General features: G+C 42.2%; 1 pseudogene; it reads left to right on the top strand.

Annotated features, from left to right (window-relative positions):
- Positions 1-15,646, top strand: part of LOC127946921 (neuronal cell adhesion molecule-like) — a 56,993-nt pseudogene extending 41,347 nt beyond the window's left edge.

The following is a 15,646-nucleotide window of genomic DNA, read 5'->3' as shown; positions in this document are numbered from 1 at the left end:
CAAGATTAATTTAACTATACTGATTAAGATTTTTTTTTTAATAAATAAATAGATATCAACAATGATTTAAATAAGTTCAATTAATTAAAATAATAAATAAAAAACAATGTTTTAAATAAGTAAATAACAGTTCATAAAAAAGGCAAAATAAATAATATAACAATTTAAATAAATACATCTAAATGGTTTTAATTAATAAATGTTTGTAAAATGAATTAATAAATTAATAACAGTTCATTTATAAACTGAATAAATAAAAATGAGAAGCAGTTTTTTTAAATACTGTCAAGAGAATCCAACTAAAAACACTATTAAACGATCCAAATAACATTTTAATAATATTTAATAAACAATTTATTAAATAAAATAATAAAAACAATTATTTAAATACAACAAAAAAAAATCGGTGGGTTGAAATCAATAACTAAATTATAAATACAAAATAAATGTATGAATAAACATTTAAATAAATAATATAAAGCAAACACACATTCAACAGAACAGCATTTTACAATTATTTTAGCTAGAAGTGTGTAATTGTCTGTAAATTAACACATCTCTTCTTCACTCCTCTAACCCCTCCCACTCAGAGGCCCCGCCCACCCCCACGGTGATCTACGGTAAACACACAGCACATCACATCCCACAATACCCTGGGCTTTTGTGTGTGGTGAGGTTCATGTAGCATGCTGTCGTGTGATCACATTGATCTGTCTTCTGATTTGGCTTTGGAATCATTTTGTTGATTTCCACATGAAGCCATCTGTTGAGTTTGCATGACTCATCGTTTGAATGTGCGGGTGCAGACGTGTGGCTGATGATGTCATCACATGGCATGTGCTTGTCTGATCATGTGATCACAAGTTGATTCATGTCTGTGTCGACGAAAGCATGCTGTCATTAACTAAGCATAGTGTAAATCCAGGACTCTGTTCTCTGAGATCAAGAAACGTGTCAAACCACCATCACTACAGAAACTTCAGATATTTTTCTACATTAAATGTACAATACCTACCAGTCATTCTCTTCATTTGCTCCCCCATAATTCTCTACTTCCCAGCTAGACTTTTACTCACTAATACATATACAGTTTGAATAGCTGTTATATCAAACTCTGTAATTGTGTTTGATCCAATACCAACACACTTAGTCAAAAGCCTTCTGATTTTACCTATCATGCACACGATAAACAGATCCCTTGCTACTGGACTAAAACTACCTGCTATAACCCCAGTTCTTGATAATACACTGAAACTGTAAACTCCTATCCAAGCTTCTCTTGTGGTCTAGTATTAGAAAAGGGACAAATTTGTCACATTTTGAAATCTGTTCACTGTTGGAGTCTGATTTTCGTCCTCTCCACAGTACAGAGACTCTTTCAAGAGTAGTGGGTGACCTCTGACTCTGGTGCCCTCATCCTTTTGCCCATCTGATCTGAGTGCAGCTTTTCATTCTGTTCGCCATTCAATAATTTTATCTCAACTATCTGCTAACAGTAGATCTTCTCGTGGTGTACCTCAAGGTTCAGTTCTCGGTCCACTTCTGTTTCTAATCTATATATTTCTTCTTGATCAGATCGATCAGATACATGGTCGGAACATAGTTTTGCTAATGATCCACAAAATCTATCTTATCTTACTGTCCAACCCAATTTGGGTTTTCCTCCCCTTTCCATCACTCCCTTTCTACAAGATCTCAAAGCAATTCTCCTCCCAAAATCATCTCCATTCTTATAATGATGAAGTTAGAGAAAATTTTTCACCCATTTTTATGGAATCTTCCAAATTATACTTTGAACCTCATATCTTCCAGCTTGTTAAATTTAGTTTTTCTACCTTCGCAAAATTGTTTGTATATGACCTTGGAGAAATCACAAAGAGCTGGAGCTAAGAGGCCTGGGAGTGAGAAACGTTTAGCTCACCTGGACACCTGGAGAGGAACACAACAGCCCTATCAAGAGTACGACACACCCACCTGTGCTAATCATTTTCCTGTAAAGCTGTTTGAATTACCTTTGTGTCTGAAGTGTGCTTTATAAATAAGCTTGCGTTCTTGCCGCATCAGAGTTCCTGATCCAGTATGAGGACGCTCTCCATCAATGCGGTGTGTTGCACAATCTAACGAAGGCTTCTGGAACCAAGACCACGGCTCATCTGAAGCTCTCTCCATACGTCCACTACAGCTTCAGAGTGCTGGCGCTCAATGATGTGGGCTTCAGCTATCCCAGCATGCCCTCGCACCAGTACAGGACCAGCCCCCCAGGTATGGCCCACGCATTTTCATTCTCACACGTGTGTTTACACAGATGCTGAGATGCTGATTATTAATAAACACCTCAGATGATGCTATTTATGATGTTAATCCATGATGTTAATTAGAGAACTGTAAATCCCTTTTATCTTTATTTTTTTTTTCCTTTTTTTTCCCTAAGTTCAGTTTGTTACCATTAAAATTTTCCTGAATGTATTTCTTTTATTTCAGTTTTCAGTTTTTCTGTATTGTATTTTAATGTTTAAATTAGATTTTTGTAATTGAGTAAAAGTTTAATTTTCTGTGTTTTATTCTGTCTCTTTTTTTCATTTACATTAACGATTTATGTTTTAATTGAAATACAAAATTACATATTTTATTAGTTTGATAAATGTCTAATCAATTACATCCATAAACTGTAAAAAAAAAATGAAGGATGCACCGAATCCAGATTTTTTGGGTTCGGCCGAATACTGAATCCACTGTTTAAGATTCGGCCGAATCCGAAGCCGAATACCGAATCCTTCTCGCATCCTCATTCCATTAACACAGTAAAACATATTAATAAAGTAAACAACGTCCACAGAAGTGTATTTTTCATTTTATTTTAACTGTAAAAAAAAAAAAAAAAAAGATTAGCCAACATAATGCCAGGATGACAAGTGGGAAAAAACTATTTTCATAATTACCATAAGCCCATGCTTACCCAAGTAAACCAAAACCTTTCAATAAATGTGCAACAATGCAAAGAAAAGTCTTATTCTTTTTTTTTTTTTTAAACCAAAATATGTTTGGTGACTTAACTGAAATTAATGTTATTGAATATTTACTCAATAAACATGGATCATAGGCAGTTTTCGTTTATAACAGTAGGCTAGGCTACGATTAGAACAGTAGCCAAATATTACGAAAAATATTACGGAAGATCAGACACATCTCTTGCATCATAATTACATTAATATAAAACCTCTAATCTTTCACATCAAATGTGAAATTTCCTTCCAAAAAAACAAGACGCTCCGCATTAACAGGTGTCAGCCGGTTGCGAGTGTGGGAACGAATGTCCCCAGCAGTACTGAAAAGTCTTTCACTTGGCACAGATGTTGGTGGCACACAGAGGTTGATTTTTGCCGGTTTGTCTTTCCCCACTGAAAAGGAATCAAAGGCTCACTGAGATAAACGCTTATCTCCACGTCAGCAATGTGACTGGCTCTGTATTGCTACAGAACGGTCCTCATGTAAACACCATCACGTAATCAACGGCTGTGTGACGTCGACCAGCGTAGCACAATCCTAGGGTTCGAAAAATTAAAATACAATAACATTCAGGAATTGTGTTGTCTGTTTTAATTTTTCTGAATTTATAATTTAATACAAATGTATTATCAAAAACAGTGATAATCAAATGAAAACATAAAATATTAATAATTATATTAATCTTTTAATATCTAATCAAATATAAATGCAACAATTCCTTTTCTTTTGTCAAACAAAGTGTCACAACAGAGGTTTACCGTCAAAATTAAAATGGTAAAAAATTGTGATATTAAAATAAATAAATAAATAAAGATATCTCAATAAAGTTTTAATAATTTTATTTCATTAGTAGATCATTTGTTCATGTTGGACCAGATTCGGTGTGTATCTGATGATAGTTTCCTCAAATGAAGAGGCTGATGTGCGAATCGTATGTAAGTTCATGTTGATGTTTGTGTTGGGCAGCCACTGAAGCCTCTTCAGGTCAACGCTCCCGGCCTGCAGTATAAGGTCATGTGGCGTCAGCAGGGCAGTGAGACGCACTGGACCTCGGTCAGCGTGGCTAACATCTCTACATTCGTGGTGTCGGGGACACCCACATTTGTGCCGTACGAGGTGATGGTTCAGGCGATGAACGATTACGGACCTGGACCCAAACCCGGCGCTGTGATCGGATACTCTGGAGAGGATTGTGAGTGATGCTTTCAGCAGCTCTTTATAAGCTTGTTTAGTGGAATGATGCTAATCCCACAATGCACCTGTGACGTGGGGGTCGTGGTGCTGAACAGCACACTAGCAGAGGTGCGCTGGAGCCCCGTTCCACCTGGATCCGTGCACGGGATAATCACACAGTCACATTGATTTGACATTCATTTTTTGTTGAATTATATATATATTTTAGTTTGTTAATATTTTGTATTTTTATATATTCTTTTTAAAGTTTTAGTAATTTCTGGTCATTTTTATTTTTAAAATTAACTTTATAATTTACCATAAAAACCAAACAGTGAAATTAATTAAATGAAATTAGTTAATTTCACTCAAATAATAATGAAAGTTCATTGGACTTGAAATATGTTCTGTAACTCAAAATGTTGTTGTAGTAAATTGAACTTAAATTATTGTGTTTTCTAGTTTCCAGCATGCTTTGCATCATACAACAAGGAAAATAAATATAGAAATTAAGTGTTATTTTATGTATTTTTACACAAGATTAGCATAGAGAGACATAAGTTAGTACTTAAATGTTGTGTTATGTCAGGATTTACAAAGGTTTCTGTTATGATGGTTTTGAGACATGTTGAATGAATGTGTTGTAAATGCGAATTAAAAAAAGCAGTATTTATTACACTTAGACCAGTGCATGCTGGGAAGATATGGAGAGCAGGTGGATGGTAGAAAGCTTTTCACTGAGGTTGTTGTTGTCTGTGTGCAGGTGCATTACCACCATGGGCTCAGTTTACACCGACACAACTCTCATCACAGCAAACAGAGGACTGAGATCTTCAGCCCCAACAAAACCTGCTGCCCTACAGCGTCTACAGCCTGTGTATGACGGCCTTCAACGGCCGAGGAGAAGGTCCCTTCAGCATCCCGCAGTGATTCGAGATGCACGAGGAAGGTACGAGCAACACCCAGCAGAGGACACACTCAAAACTGACAGCAGAGACACAGACTTCTCCTTTAACGGCTGATATTTCATCTATTTTCATAGGCATTTTGACCTTTATATGGATGTGTTCCTTCTCATTTACATTTTTATATTTATTTAATGAATGCAATAAGACATAGACAATATTATAGGGCTGATACCAATCAAATGAAATGTATAAAAAGAGGTAGCACAGAATCTGTATCTGAGGTGGCATTTAGATGGACTCTTTACAACTGCAAAAATAGTGTTCTAAATACAAAAACAAATATGTTACATATAGAAAGCTGCTACTATCATTTAACAAGGATGCAGTGTGTTTGTGTTCCAGGTCCTGACACGCCGTCCTTCTTCAAGGTTTCTGCTTTAGACCTGGACTCTCTGACTCTGGAGTGGAGTCCACCTCACGAAAGGAACGGCTGTCTGACCGGATACACCTTCAGATATCAGACGGGTGAGTAAACCTGCCCATCCACACTGGGAACCATAATTGCACTGCCTGCTCACTCTAGAACTGATCTAATGGAGCTCCACAAGCAACATTTATCTCCATCAAGAGTTTCCTTCACCGATACAGTTCCTCGTTATATCATCAGTGGTGGAGTCAACTTTGGTCAAAACTTCAGTTATTTTTTTTGGTGTAATTGTGCCTAATCATAAATGATTTAAAGTTTGAAAAAAGAATGTTTCCAGAATCTCTCCTATATTTTCAATGTTTGCATGTGTTGTACCTGTTTATTTGAGTGTTCGTCCTTGTTTCTGTTGCTCGAGTCGGTTTGAAGCAGTGAACAGAACAAATGCTCTGTAAGCGTAGCTTATGATTGGATAAAACAATGTGACCCCGGCTGTTTCTGCTCCTGTCCCTTCTCCAGTTAACAGCAGAAATGATCTGGGTTTGTTGGAGGAGCTGGATCTGCCGTCCAATCAGAGCAGCTTCACGCTGCAGAACCTCTCTCACAGCACACGCTACACGTTTTACATCAGTGCCAGAACACAGCGAGGATCCGGTCCCACGCTCACCATCCTCCACAGAGGTATGTACACTAGATAGGGAGCACAGCTGGTTCTGCAGTGTGTGTTAGTGTTCTGTCTTTGAACGTCTCATCTCATTACGCCAGAAATAAGCATGGTGTTTGTGCTCATCGTGTGTAGATTCTGGATCTGTATGAACTCAAACACCCATCAGTGAAACAGAATTGAGTTTTAGAGTGAAGCACTGTGTTCATTTACACATGAGCAGCTCATCATCCAGTGTTTTCTGCCTCTGGGATGCTCAGTGTGCACCAGTAATGCTTTATTTTCACATTGACATAACGGATGATTACTGCATCTCACTAGGTTTGGAAACAGATGCCTTTGTAAACCTGTCTCCCTGCATTTTTCTGCCAAAATAGTGAAGAAATAGATTTTGTTACTAAGAAAAAAAAACATATACTTATCATGAAATTTTATTTTGCAGTTCAGTTATATTACAATTGTCATTTATTTCTGTCTATGAGATAATAATAACAATGTGTTTACATTTTTAATAATAATTATAATAATTTTTTTGTTTTCGCTGAATAAATTTTTTTTTCCTATTAATTTTAGGGTCAGATTCTGAAAATAGTGTCCGTTTTGCTTTTTCCATTACACTTTTCTCTAAATTAGATGCATTTTTGCTTGCGACACTCATCTGTGTGGTGAAGTAGTCTTGTATTATCCCTCAATCAGCAAAAGAACACCACAAACACATGATTCCTGTCTGAATCTGAGCCAGATGACAACTGTTTGATCAATTCTCAGCATATATTCACATGCATTATACACATGACTTTGCTTGATACCGAATCCTGATTTCAAAGTTAGGCTAGAGTTATGGCCAGAGACACAAGAAATGTGTCAGTGTGTTTCTACTTCCACTCAAAATAGTCATTTTCAGAATGATATAATAAATGATCTGTGGAGTACTTTCAGCTACAATAGGTCTCCTTTAAATAGAGTATTTTTTATAGAGAGTTTTTATTAATATCTTTGGCTACGCATCATCAAAATAGCCAATATTAGGCTTTTTTTTTTTTTTTTTAAGATCTAGGACTGTGCTGTTACTATAGTAATATTATTTGGCCTCACAAAAATGCATATCTCACAAATGCCTTTGAGAAACACTGTACAGTGTGTGTTTTCCTTCATGATTTAGTTTATTTTTATAAATGAAAATAAACGCCCTTCTTCCTCCTACAGTAGTGACATCATGACTAGCCCCACCTCTACACACTAACGTCACCTCATGCACTACTGCTCACGTCAGTGCTCTGGAGGTCAGAAGTCATTCTCTTTCAGCACCCCCGGTTGCTCCTGTGTTTGGGAATGTCAGCTCAGCTGTGAGCGAGGATGGAGTGTTGATCAGTCGGGAATACTGGGGTCCAAGAAACACCTTTATGTTTAATATATTCTAGACATAAGTAAGAATCCTGCATGTGTGTGTTGTGAAAATGATGATGATGATGAAGAAATGTTGAGCGTATACATTCCCATGAGTAGAGCTCAAGTAGTAACTAATACACCTCCATCTACCACGCTACCACGCTGAACAGATCAACCTCCAAGCTAGTTAGTGCTAGTTAGTGCTAGTTAGTGCTAGTTAGTGCTGGTTAGTGCTGGTTAGAGCTGGTGGTGACCTGTCTGTTCAGCAGGGTACATTGCAAAAAAGTTCTTTGTATTTTTGTCTTGTTTTCCAGTACAAATCTCTAAACATTCTTATATCAAGAATCATATTATGAAGATGTAAAGTCTCTTTGATAGTGACTTTATACTTAAAATAAGAACAATAGGCTAAAAATTGTAGTTCCCTATCTGTCGGTCACTACGAGTTATGTCGACCGACAAATGGGGTCTCACTTGGGAGGCCAATCATCTCTGAATTTAAGAGAAAACGCCAATGAAAATTGGCTAGTGGATTAACATACCTTAGTCACTCCCGTGCTGGCGGGTATAAATAGGGCGACAGTTGCATCCACTCATTAGATTTTTGCCCCGGAGCCGAGTGGTTGTATGAAAGCTGTTGTACTCCACAAAGCCATTCATCTGCTGTGTCGGGAAGCTGTTCTGGTTGGCGGTACGACGCAAACAGCGGTGTCCCTTTCAGCGATTCCCCTGGGCGCTTCAACTAAGAGAGCAGATTTCCTAAAAGAGCAAATCGCGGACGATTTGCGTCTTTTTCAAGACGCCGTTTCATCTGCGTCCTTCTGGATGCGGTCGTTTCCTGTTCTCTGACAACGGCAACTGTGATCGCGTCTCCCCTTTCTTAAAGGGAAGGGAGCAGACCCCTCTGTCACTACCCGTTCTGGTTTCTCTGTCTCGAGCAGAGGACCGCCGGCTAGTGCTCTGGGAGATTTGAAGGTGACAGTGAGAGCTTCTTCGCCGGGCCATGCCCCACGGACCTCTTACCCCTTACCCCTTCCGCAGTGTTTGTCCTGTGCGGCTGCTGGGTGATTTTGCTGGGCTGTCTTATGGCAGTCCCAACGGGTCATTCAGTTTGCCGCCGGGCCAAGCTGTCTCTGCTTTACATGCCATGGCTATCCTGCAAACCCAACAAGCCAAGGCTTTAACAAATGCACGAGGGTAGGACCAACCCGAGGTTCATGCAGGAGCTGCGCATGGCAACTGACCTCCCCTTTCTGGGTGACGGAAGTCACAACGCAGTCCCTCGAGTAGGCGATGTCCACTCTGGTGGTCCAGTAGTGCCAGTTCAGGTTCAGCGTGGTCTGTATGAGAGACATTGACAAAGTGCATTTTCTCGATGCTCCCATGTCCCAGGCTATCCTGTGTGGCGACCCTGTCAGGGGCTGTGCCCAGTAGTTCCTGACAGAACAACAGCAGACTGAGGCCATACAGCACATCTCGCCACGACGTGATCCTCTGGTTGCCACCATTCCGTCGCAGGCAGTGCCTCAGCCTGCTTGTCGCCGTGGGCGCCCCCCTGCATCCTCCACACCAGCTCCGCCCCGTGCTGAGAGTTCTTCGAACACAGCGCCACTCCTTCCCCCGGGGGAGGGCCGGGTGGAAAATCTTCAGTTATGTTTCTTTCTGTTCCGCCGCTGGTCAAATGGCCAGTGGCACCCACTTTTTCAATGAAAGAGCAATTTCCATTTCCTCCGAGTTGCAAGGCTCGTGGGTTGACGATGAGCGACGCACTGCCTCCTCATTCTCACCCACGACGCCCCCTTTCGCCAGCGGTCGAGAGGTCGCGATTCGGAGATGCAACACCTCTCCACGCGTCTCTGGCCAGTTCCTCCGGGAACACAGGAGTGTGGCTGTGATGACCCAGGACGCAATGCCTTCTGGGCCTTCCGGCACGACTCCCCATCGCTGCACCACTGCGTGTATGTCGACTGTCCCTTTGGTGCCACTTGTACGGAGTCTGGGAGCATGGCTTGTGCTGCCCAACCCGTCACGCTGGCTCATCTGAACGGTCTGACTCGGCTACGCGATTCAGTTCGCCCGGCGACCCCCCCAAGTTCAATGGCGTGCTCGAGACCTCGGTGGCAGTCCGGGACGCCTCTGTCTTGCGCGAGGAGATTGCTGTCCTGCTGGCGAAGGATGCAATCGAGCCAGTCCCTCCAGCCGAGATGAGGACAGGGTTTTACTGCCCTTACTTCATCGTACCCAAGAAAAGCGGTGGCCTTCGGCCTATCCTGGATCTGTGAGTCTTGAATAACAGTGCTTAAGCTCCCGTGCCCTGCTTAAGCTCCCGTTCAAGATGCTGATGCAGAAACGCATTCTCAAATGTGTTCAGCCCCAGGACTGGTTTGCAGCGATCGACCTGGAAGATGCGTACTTTCATGTCTCGATCCTCCCTCGCCACAGACCGCTCTGCGGTTTGCATTCGAGGGTCAGGCATGGCAGTACAAGGTCCTCCCCTTTGGGCTCTCCCTGTTCTCCCATGTCTTCACGAAGCTCACAGAGGGCGCCCTCACTCTGGGAAGTGGGCGTCTGGATCCTCAACTATCTTGACGACTGGCTCATTATGGCCCGGTCCCGAGAGCAGTTGTGCGATCACAGGGACTTGGTGCTCCGGCACCTCAGTCAGTCGGGGCTTCAGGTCAACCGAGAGAAGAGCAAGCTCTCCCCTGTACATAGAATCTCTTATCTCGGTATGGAGTTAGACACGGTGAGTATGACGGCACGGCTCACCAGCGAGCGTGCCCAGTCAGTGCTGAACTGCCTGAGTTCCTTCAGAGGCAGGACCGTGGTACCACTGAAACACTTTCAGAGGCTCCTGGGGCATATGGCATCCGCAGCCGCAGTCACGCCGCTCGGGTTGCTTCATATGAGGCCACTTCAGCACTGGTTACACTCCCGAGTCCCGAGATGGGCATGGCACCGCGGTACACATCGTGTCACCATCACACCGATGTGTCGCCGCCTATTCAGCCCCTGGTCGGACCTTGCCTTTCTACGGGCCGGCATGCCCTTAGAACAAGTGTCCCGGCACGTTGTTGTCACAACAGATGCCTCCAACTTGGGCTGGGGCGCAACATGCAACGGGCAGGCAGCTTCAGGGTCCTGGACAGGACCTCGCCTGCTTTGGCACATCAACTGCCTGGAGTTGCTGGCAGTGCATCTAGCTTTGCGACGGTTTCGTCCGCTGTTGCTGGACAAGCACGTGTTGGTCCGCACGGACAACACTGCGGCTGTTTCGTACATCAACCGACAGGGCGGTCTATGATCACGTCGCATGTCTCAACTCGCCCGCCATCTCCTCCTCTGGAGTCAGACGTGGCTCACTGCGCGCTGTCCACATCCCGGGGGAGCTCAATCGTGCAGCCGACGCGCTGTCACGACAGCTCACTTTCCCCGGGGAATGGCGACTCCATCCCCAGATGGTCCAGCTGATCTGGAGTCGATTCGGGGAAGCCCAGGTAGACCTGTTTGCTTCCCACGAGTCCTCCCACTGCCAGTGGTACTATTCCCTGTCCCAGGCCCCCCTGGGCACAGATGCACTGGCACACAGCTGGCCTCGAGCTTTACGCAAGTATGCGTTTACCCCAGTGAGCCTGCTCGCACAGACACTGTGCAAGGTCAGGGAGGACGAGGAACAGATCCTGTTGGTTGCGCCTTACTGGCCCACCCGGACCTGGTTTTCGGAACTCATGCTCCTCGTGACAGCCCCTCCCTGGCGCATCCCCCTGAGGAGAGACCTCCTCTCTCAGGGGCTTGGCACCATTTGGCACCCGCGTCCAGATCTCTGGAACCTCCACGTGTGGCTTCTAGACAAGACACGGCAGACCTAAGTGATCTGCCCCCAGCGGTGGTAGACACTATCACTCAGGCTAGAGCCCCTTCTACGAAGCAGGCCTATGCTCTGGCCATCGCTCTGCTCATCATCTGCTTCATCAAGAGGAACAAGGGCGGAAAATATCCAGGTGACTGTGTGACTCAATTATTAATAGTTTTTATTAATATATTTAATTTGTCTTTATTTTAGTATTTTATTTTATTTGAAGTGTTAGGAGTTTTGTTGTGCTTTAGTCATATTTGTTGTTGTTTTTTTATGATTTGCATATGACATAATAGAGCCATATAGAAATAATTTTATGCAAAACTTCTTATGTTAAGTCATTTAAATAATAGACATCTACACTAGAATCAATACAGAGATACTGTAACATGTTCATACTGCATGTTAACTCTGTTCCTCATGGGTGAATGATGCGCTCCATGCTAAACACCAGTGTGTGACTCTGATGTCTGTCTCAGTAAAAGAGAAGGAAGATGCTCACGGAGACCCAGAGATCCAGCCCATGAAGGAGGATGATATCACGTTTGGAGAGTACAGGTGAGAGCTCTGATCTGACCCTTGACCTCTGACCCCTCAGGAGACTGACCCCACCGATCTGAGACTGAGTACAGATGAGTTATCCTCCTCCTCCGATGAATCTGATCCGGTCTGGTCTGCTGCTGGTGGTCTGGTGCAGATCCTGTGGGACTGGATCAGGTTCTGGTCTCCAGGATGAACTTGATGATCCAGTAGTGTATTTACTGTGTTAGAATATAGTTCTGCATCCTTTTCTTCCTTGATCCAGAATAATCCTGCAGTTGTTAGTTTCATATAAAAACGCCGGATCTGAACTGAAGCTGCTGGTTTGCCATTTAAATTCAGTTCCTGCGTTATTCTGCACATGTGTGGAAGAGAGATGAATGTATGCACCTGCATAGCAATATTCTTTTATATTCCTTGCTTCATTAAATGATTTTCTTTTTATACAATGATTTTTGACACTATTGCAGATCTGTCCTCAGCACACAGTGTTCATCATAAAGCTGGGAAATGATGTGAATCTGACAGCTGCTCTTCACCTGACACACACAGGAAGTCATTACTGGCATGGACAAGTTCATTTATTTCAGTAATTCAATTCAAGGGAATTCATAGGAAACTTGTGTATTCAATTAATTGCACACAGACTGAAGCAGTTTAAGTCTTTGGTTCTTTTAATTGTGAGGATTTCTGCTCACATTTATCTCAACTAATAACAATATGGTGACATGCCAATCAACTAATCAACTCAAAACACCTCAACAAATTAGAATAATTCATAAGACATTTCATAATTCAGAAACATTTTTAGTGAATTGTTGGCCTTCTGGAAAGTATGTTCATTTACTGCACATGTACTCAATACTTGGTAGAGGCTCCTTTTGCTTTAATTACTGTCTCAGTTCAGCGTGGCATGGAGGTGATCAGTTTGTGGCACTGCTGAGGTGGTCTAGAAGCCCAGGTTTCTTTAACAGTCGTCTTCAGCTCATCTGCATTGTTTTATGCTACATTTTGAAATGGGTGGTTTTAAATTTTTGTCTGGTCTATTTTTTTTATGTATGTGTAATATTCTTGCTCTTATGTAAAGCACTTTGGTCAGCCAGGTGGCTGTTGTAAATGCGCTATACAAATAAATTGAACTTGAACTTGATCTGCATAGTTTGGTCTCTTGTTTCTCATCTTCCTCTTGACAATAGTTCACAGATTCTCTCTGGGGTTCAGATCTGAGTGAGTTTGCTGGCCAATCAAGCACACCAACACCAGGGTCATTTAACCAACTTTTGGTGCTTTTGGCAGTGTGGGCAAGTGCCAAATCCTGCTGGAAAATGAAATCAGCATCTTCAAAAAGCTGGTCAGCAGAAGGAAGCATGAAGTACTACAACATTTCTCTGTAAACAGGTGCAGTGACTTTGGTTTTCAAAAAACACATTGGACCAACACCAGCAGATGACATTGCACCCCAAATCATCACAGACAGTGGAAACTTAACACTGGACTTCAAGCAACTTGGGCTATGATCTTCTCCACCCTTCCTCCAGACTTTAGGACCTCGGTTTCCAAATGAAATACAAAACTTGCTCTCATCTGAAAAGAAGACTTTGGATCACTTTAAAACAGTCCAGTTCTTCTTCTCCTCCTTAGCCCAGGTAAGATGCCTCTGACGTTGTCCATGGTTCAGTAAATCTCTTGACACTTTTGTGTGTAGTGCTCTTGATGCCTTGACTCAGCCTCAGTCCATTCCTTGTGAAGTTCACTCAAATTCTTGAATCAACTTTGCTTGACAATCCTCATAAGGCTGCAGTTCTCTCAGTTGGTTGTGCATCTTTTTCTTCCTCACTTTTTCTTTCCACTCAACTTTCTGTTAACATGCTTGGATACAGCACCCTATGAACAGCCAGCTTCTTTGTCAATGAATGTTTGTGTCTTACCCTCCTTGTGAAGGGTGTCAGTGATTGTCTTCTGGACAACTATCAGCCGTCTTCCTCATGATTGTGTAGCCTAGTGAACCAAACTGAGAGCCCATTTTAAAAGCTCAGGAAAACTTTGCGCGTGTTTTTTGAGTTGATTAGCTGTTTGGCATGTCACCATATTCTAATTTGTTGAGAGTGAATTGGTGGTTTCCCCCCTTAGATTTTAAATGAATATTTCAATCATTTAACAAGTAACTCATAAGTCACCGTTTGCCAGATGCAGAATATGAGTGTGGATTACAGGATTGATCAGTCCTTGAACACTCACACAGCAGTCAAATAAATGTTAATGAATCAGAACTGATTCAGCTGCTCTGAATGAACACAAACTCATCAGATCCACATTACTGCTCTTAGTATTTGATGTTTAGTAGCTCTCAGTCGCATCTACTGTGATGCTGGCACAGACTGAGTTGAGTCGGTGGCATTCATTCCTGCTGTTGTCTGTAAATGGTGGTCGAATGTGGGAAGGTAAGCGTGAACCTGCATGCGAGAGGAGAAAAACACAACCATTCCATGATCACACGTCATGTGAACTGCTAACACAAACAGAATCGCCAGCCCAAGAATGGACAGAGTGAAGAGCCATTCACACAGAATGTGTCTATCCATTCCTGTGAGTTATTTTTCCATTGTTTTTCTATGTCTTTTGTGTTTTTATGATACTGTGTCAAGTTAAAAGAATTTCACATTTATACGCAGCGCCACTCATCAATATCAATATGCATCAACACCCCTGTGTTCTGCGCTGTGCTTGATGGAAGGATGATGAACGGCCCCTAAAACTGCTATGCTAGAGTAACTGGATCCAAGATTCTATAAAAAAAAAGTTTATATATGTGTGTGTGTGTGCGTGTGTGTGTGTGTGTGTGTGTGTGTGTGTGTGTGTGTGTGTATATATATATATATATATATATATGTATATATATATAAAACAACAAAATCCAAATAATAATAAAACTAAAAGTCAGAGAAGAACATATATATATATATATATATATGAAGGTATTACACAGTTTGAGCCTCTCTGTGTACTAACTTACTTCTGGAGGTTCATGGGAAGTGTGGCTACATACATTCATGATTCATGTATGATTTGAAGTTTGTGTTTTAATCACAGCTCGGGGGATTCATTCGTGAAACACCAGCAGAAGGAGTTTCTTCAGGAAAAGTTTGTCAAATGAATCTGGTTTTTTGAATGATTTGCTCAGGATTCAGTCATATGGTTCTTCAGGAATCAGGCTTTGCTATGTCATGAAGATCACGGTTTGATGAGTCTGTTTTTCATATTCACACTTTAGATAATGAGATATTTGCACTTCATCCATCTTTATTCCTTTCTTAGTTTCCCATGATGCTTTACCTCTTGTTTTGAAGTTCACGCAGGTTTTGTCTCTCATCCTGTCACATGTCTGTGACACTGATCCTGCATGTGTGTGCTGTCCATCCTTTGAGTTTGATTTGCGTCATGATCCACCTGCATGTGGTTTTTCTCCTAGTTTTGAGGAGCATAAACCACTCAAAGGGAGCTGAACTCCATCCAGTGGAACTGTTAATCGCAATGGCAGCGATGACAGTTTGGTCAACTATGGAGACTCTGGAGACACATAGTTTAACGAGGATGGCTCATTTATCGGACAGTATAGCGGGAGGTCGGATAGAGACGTGACACACGACAGCTCCGAGCCGCCGTCTCCGGTGAACTCAGTCATGTGA

Source organism: Carassius gibelio, chromosome A25 (genome assembly GCF_023724105.1).
Source record: "Carassius gibelio isolate Cgi1373 ecotype wild population from Czech Republic chromosome A25, carGib1.2-hapl.c, whole genome shotgun sequence".
NCBI classification, from domain to species: Eukaryota; Metazoa; Chordata; class Actinopteri; order Cypriniformes; family Cyprinidae; genus Carassius; species Carassius gibelio.
This window is presented reverse-complemented; position numbering and strand designations above follow the sequence as displayed.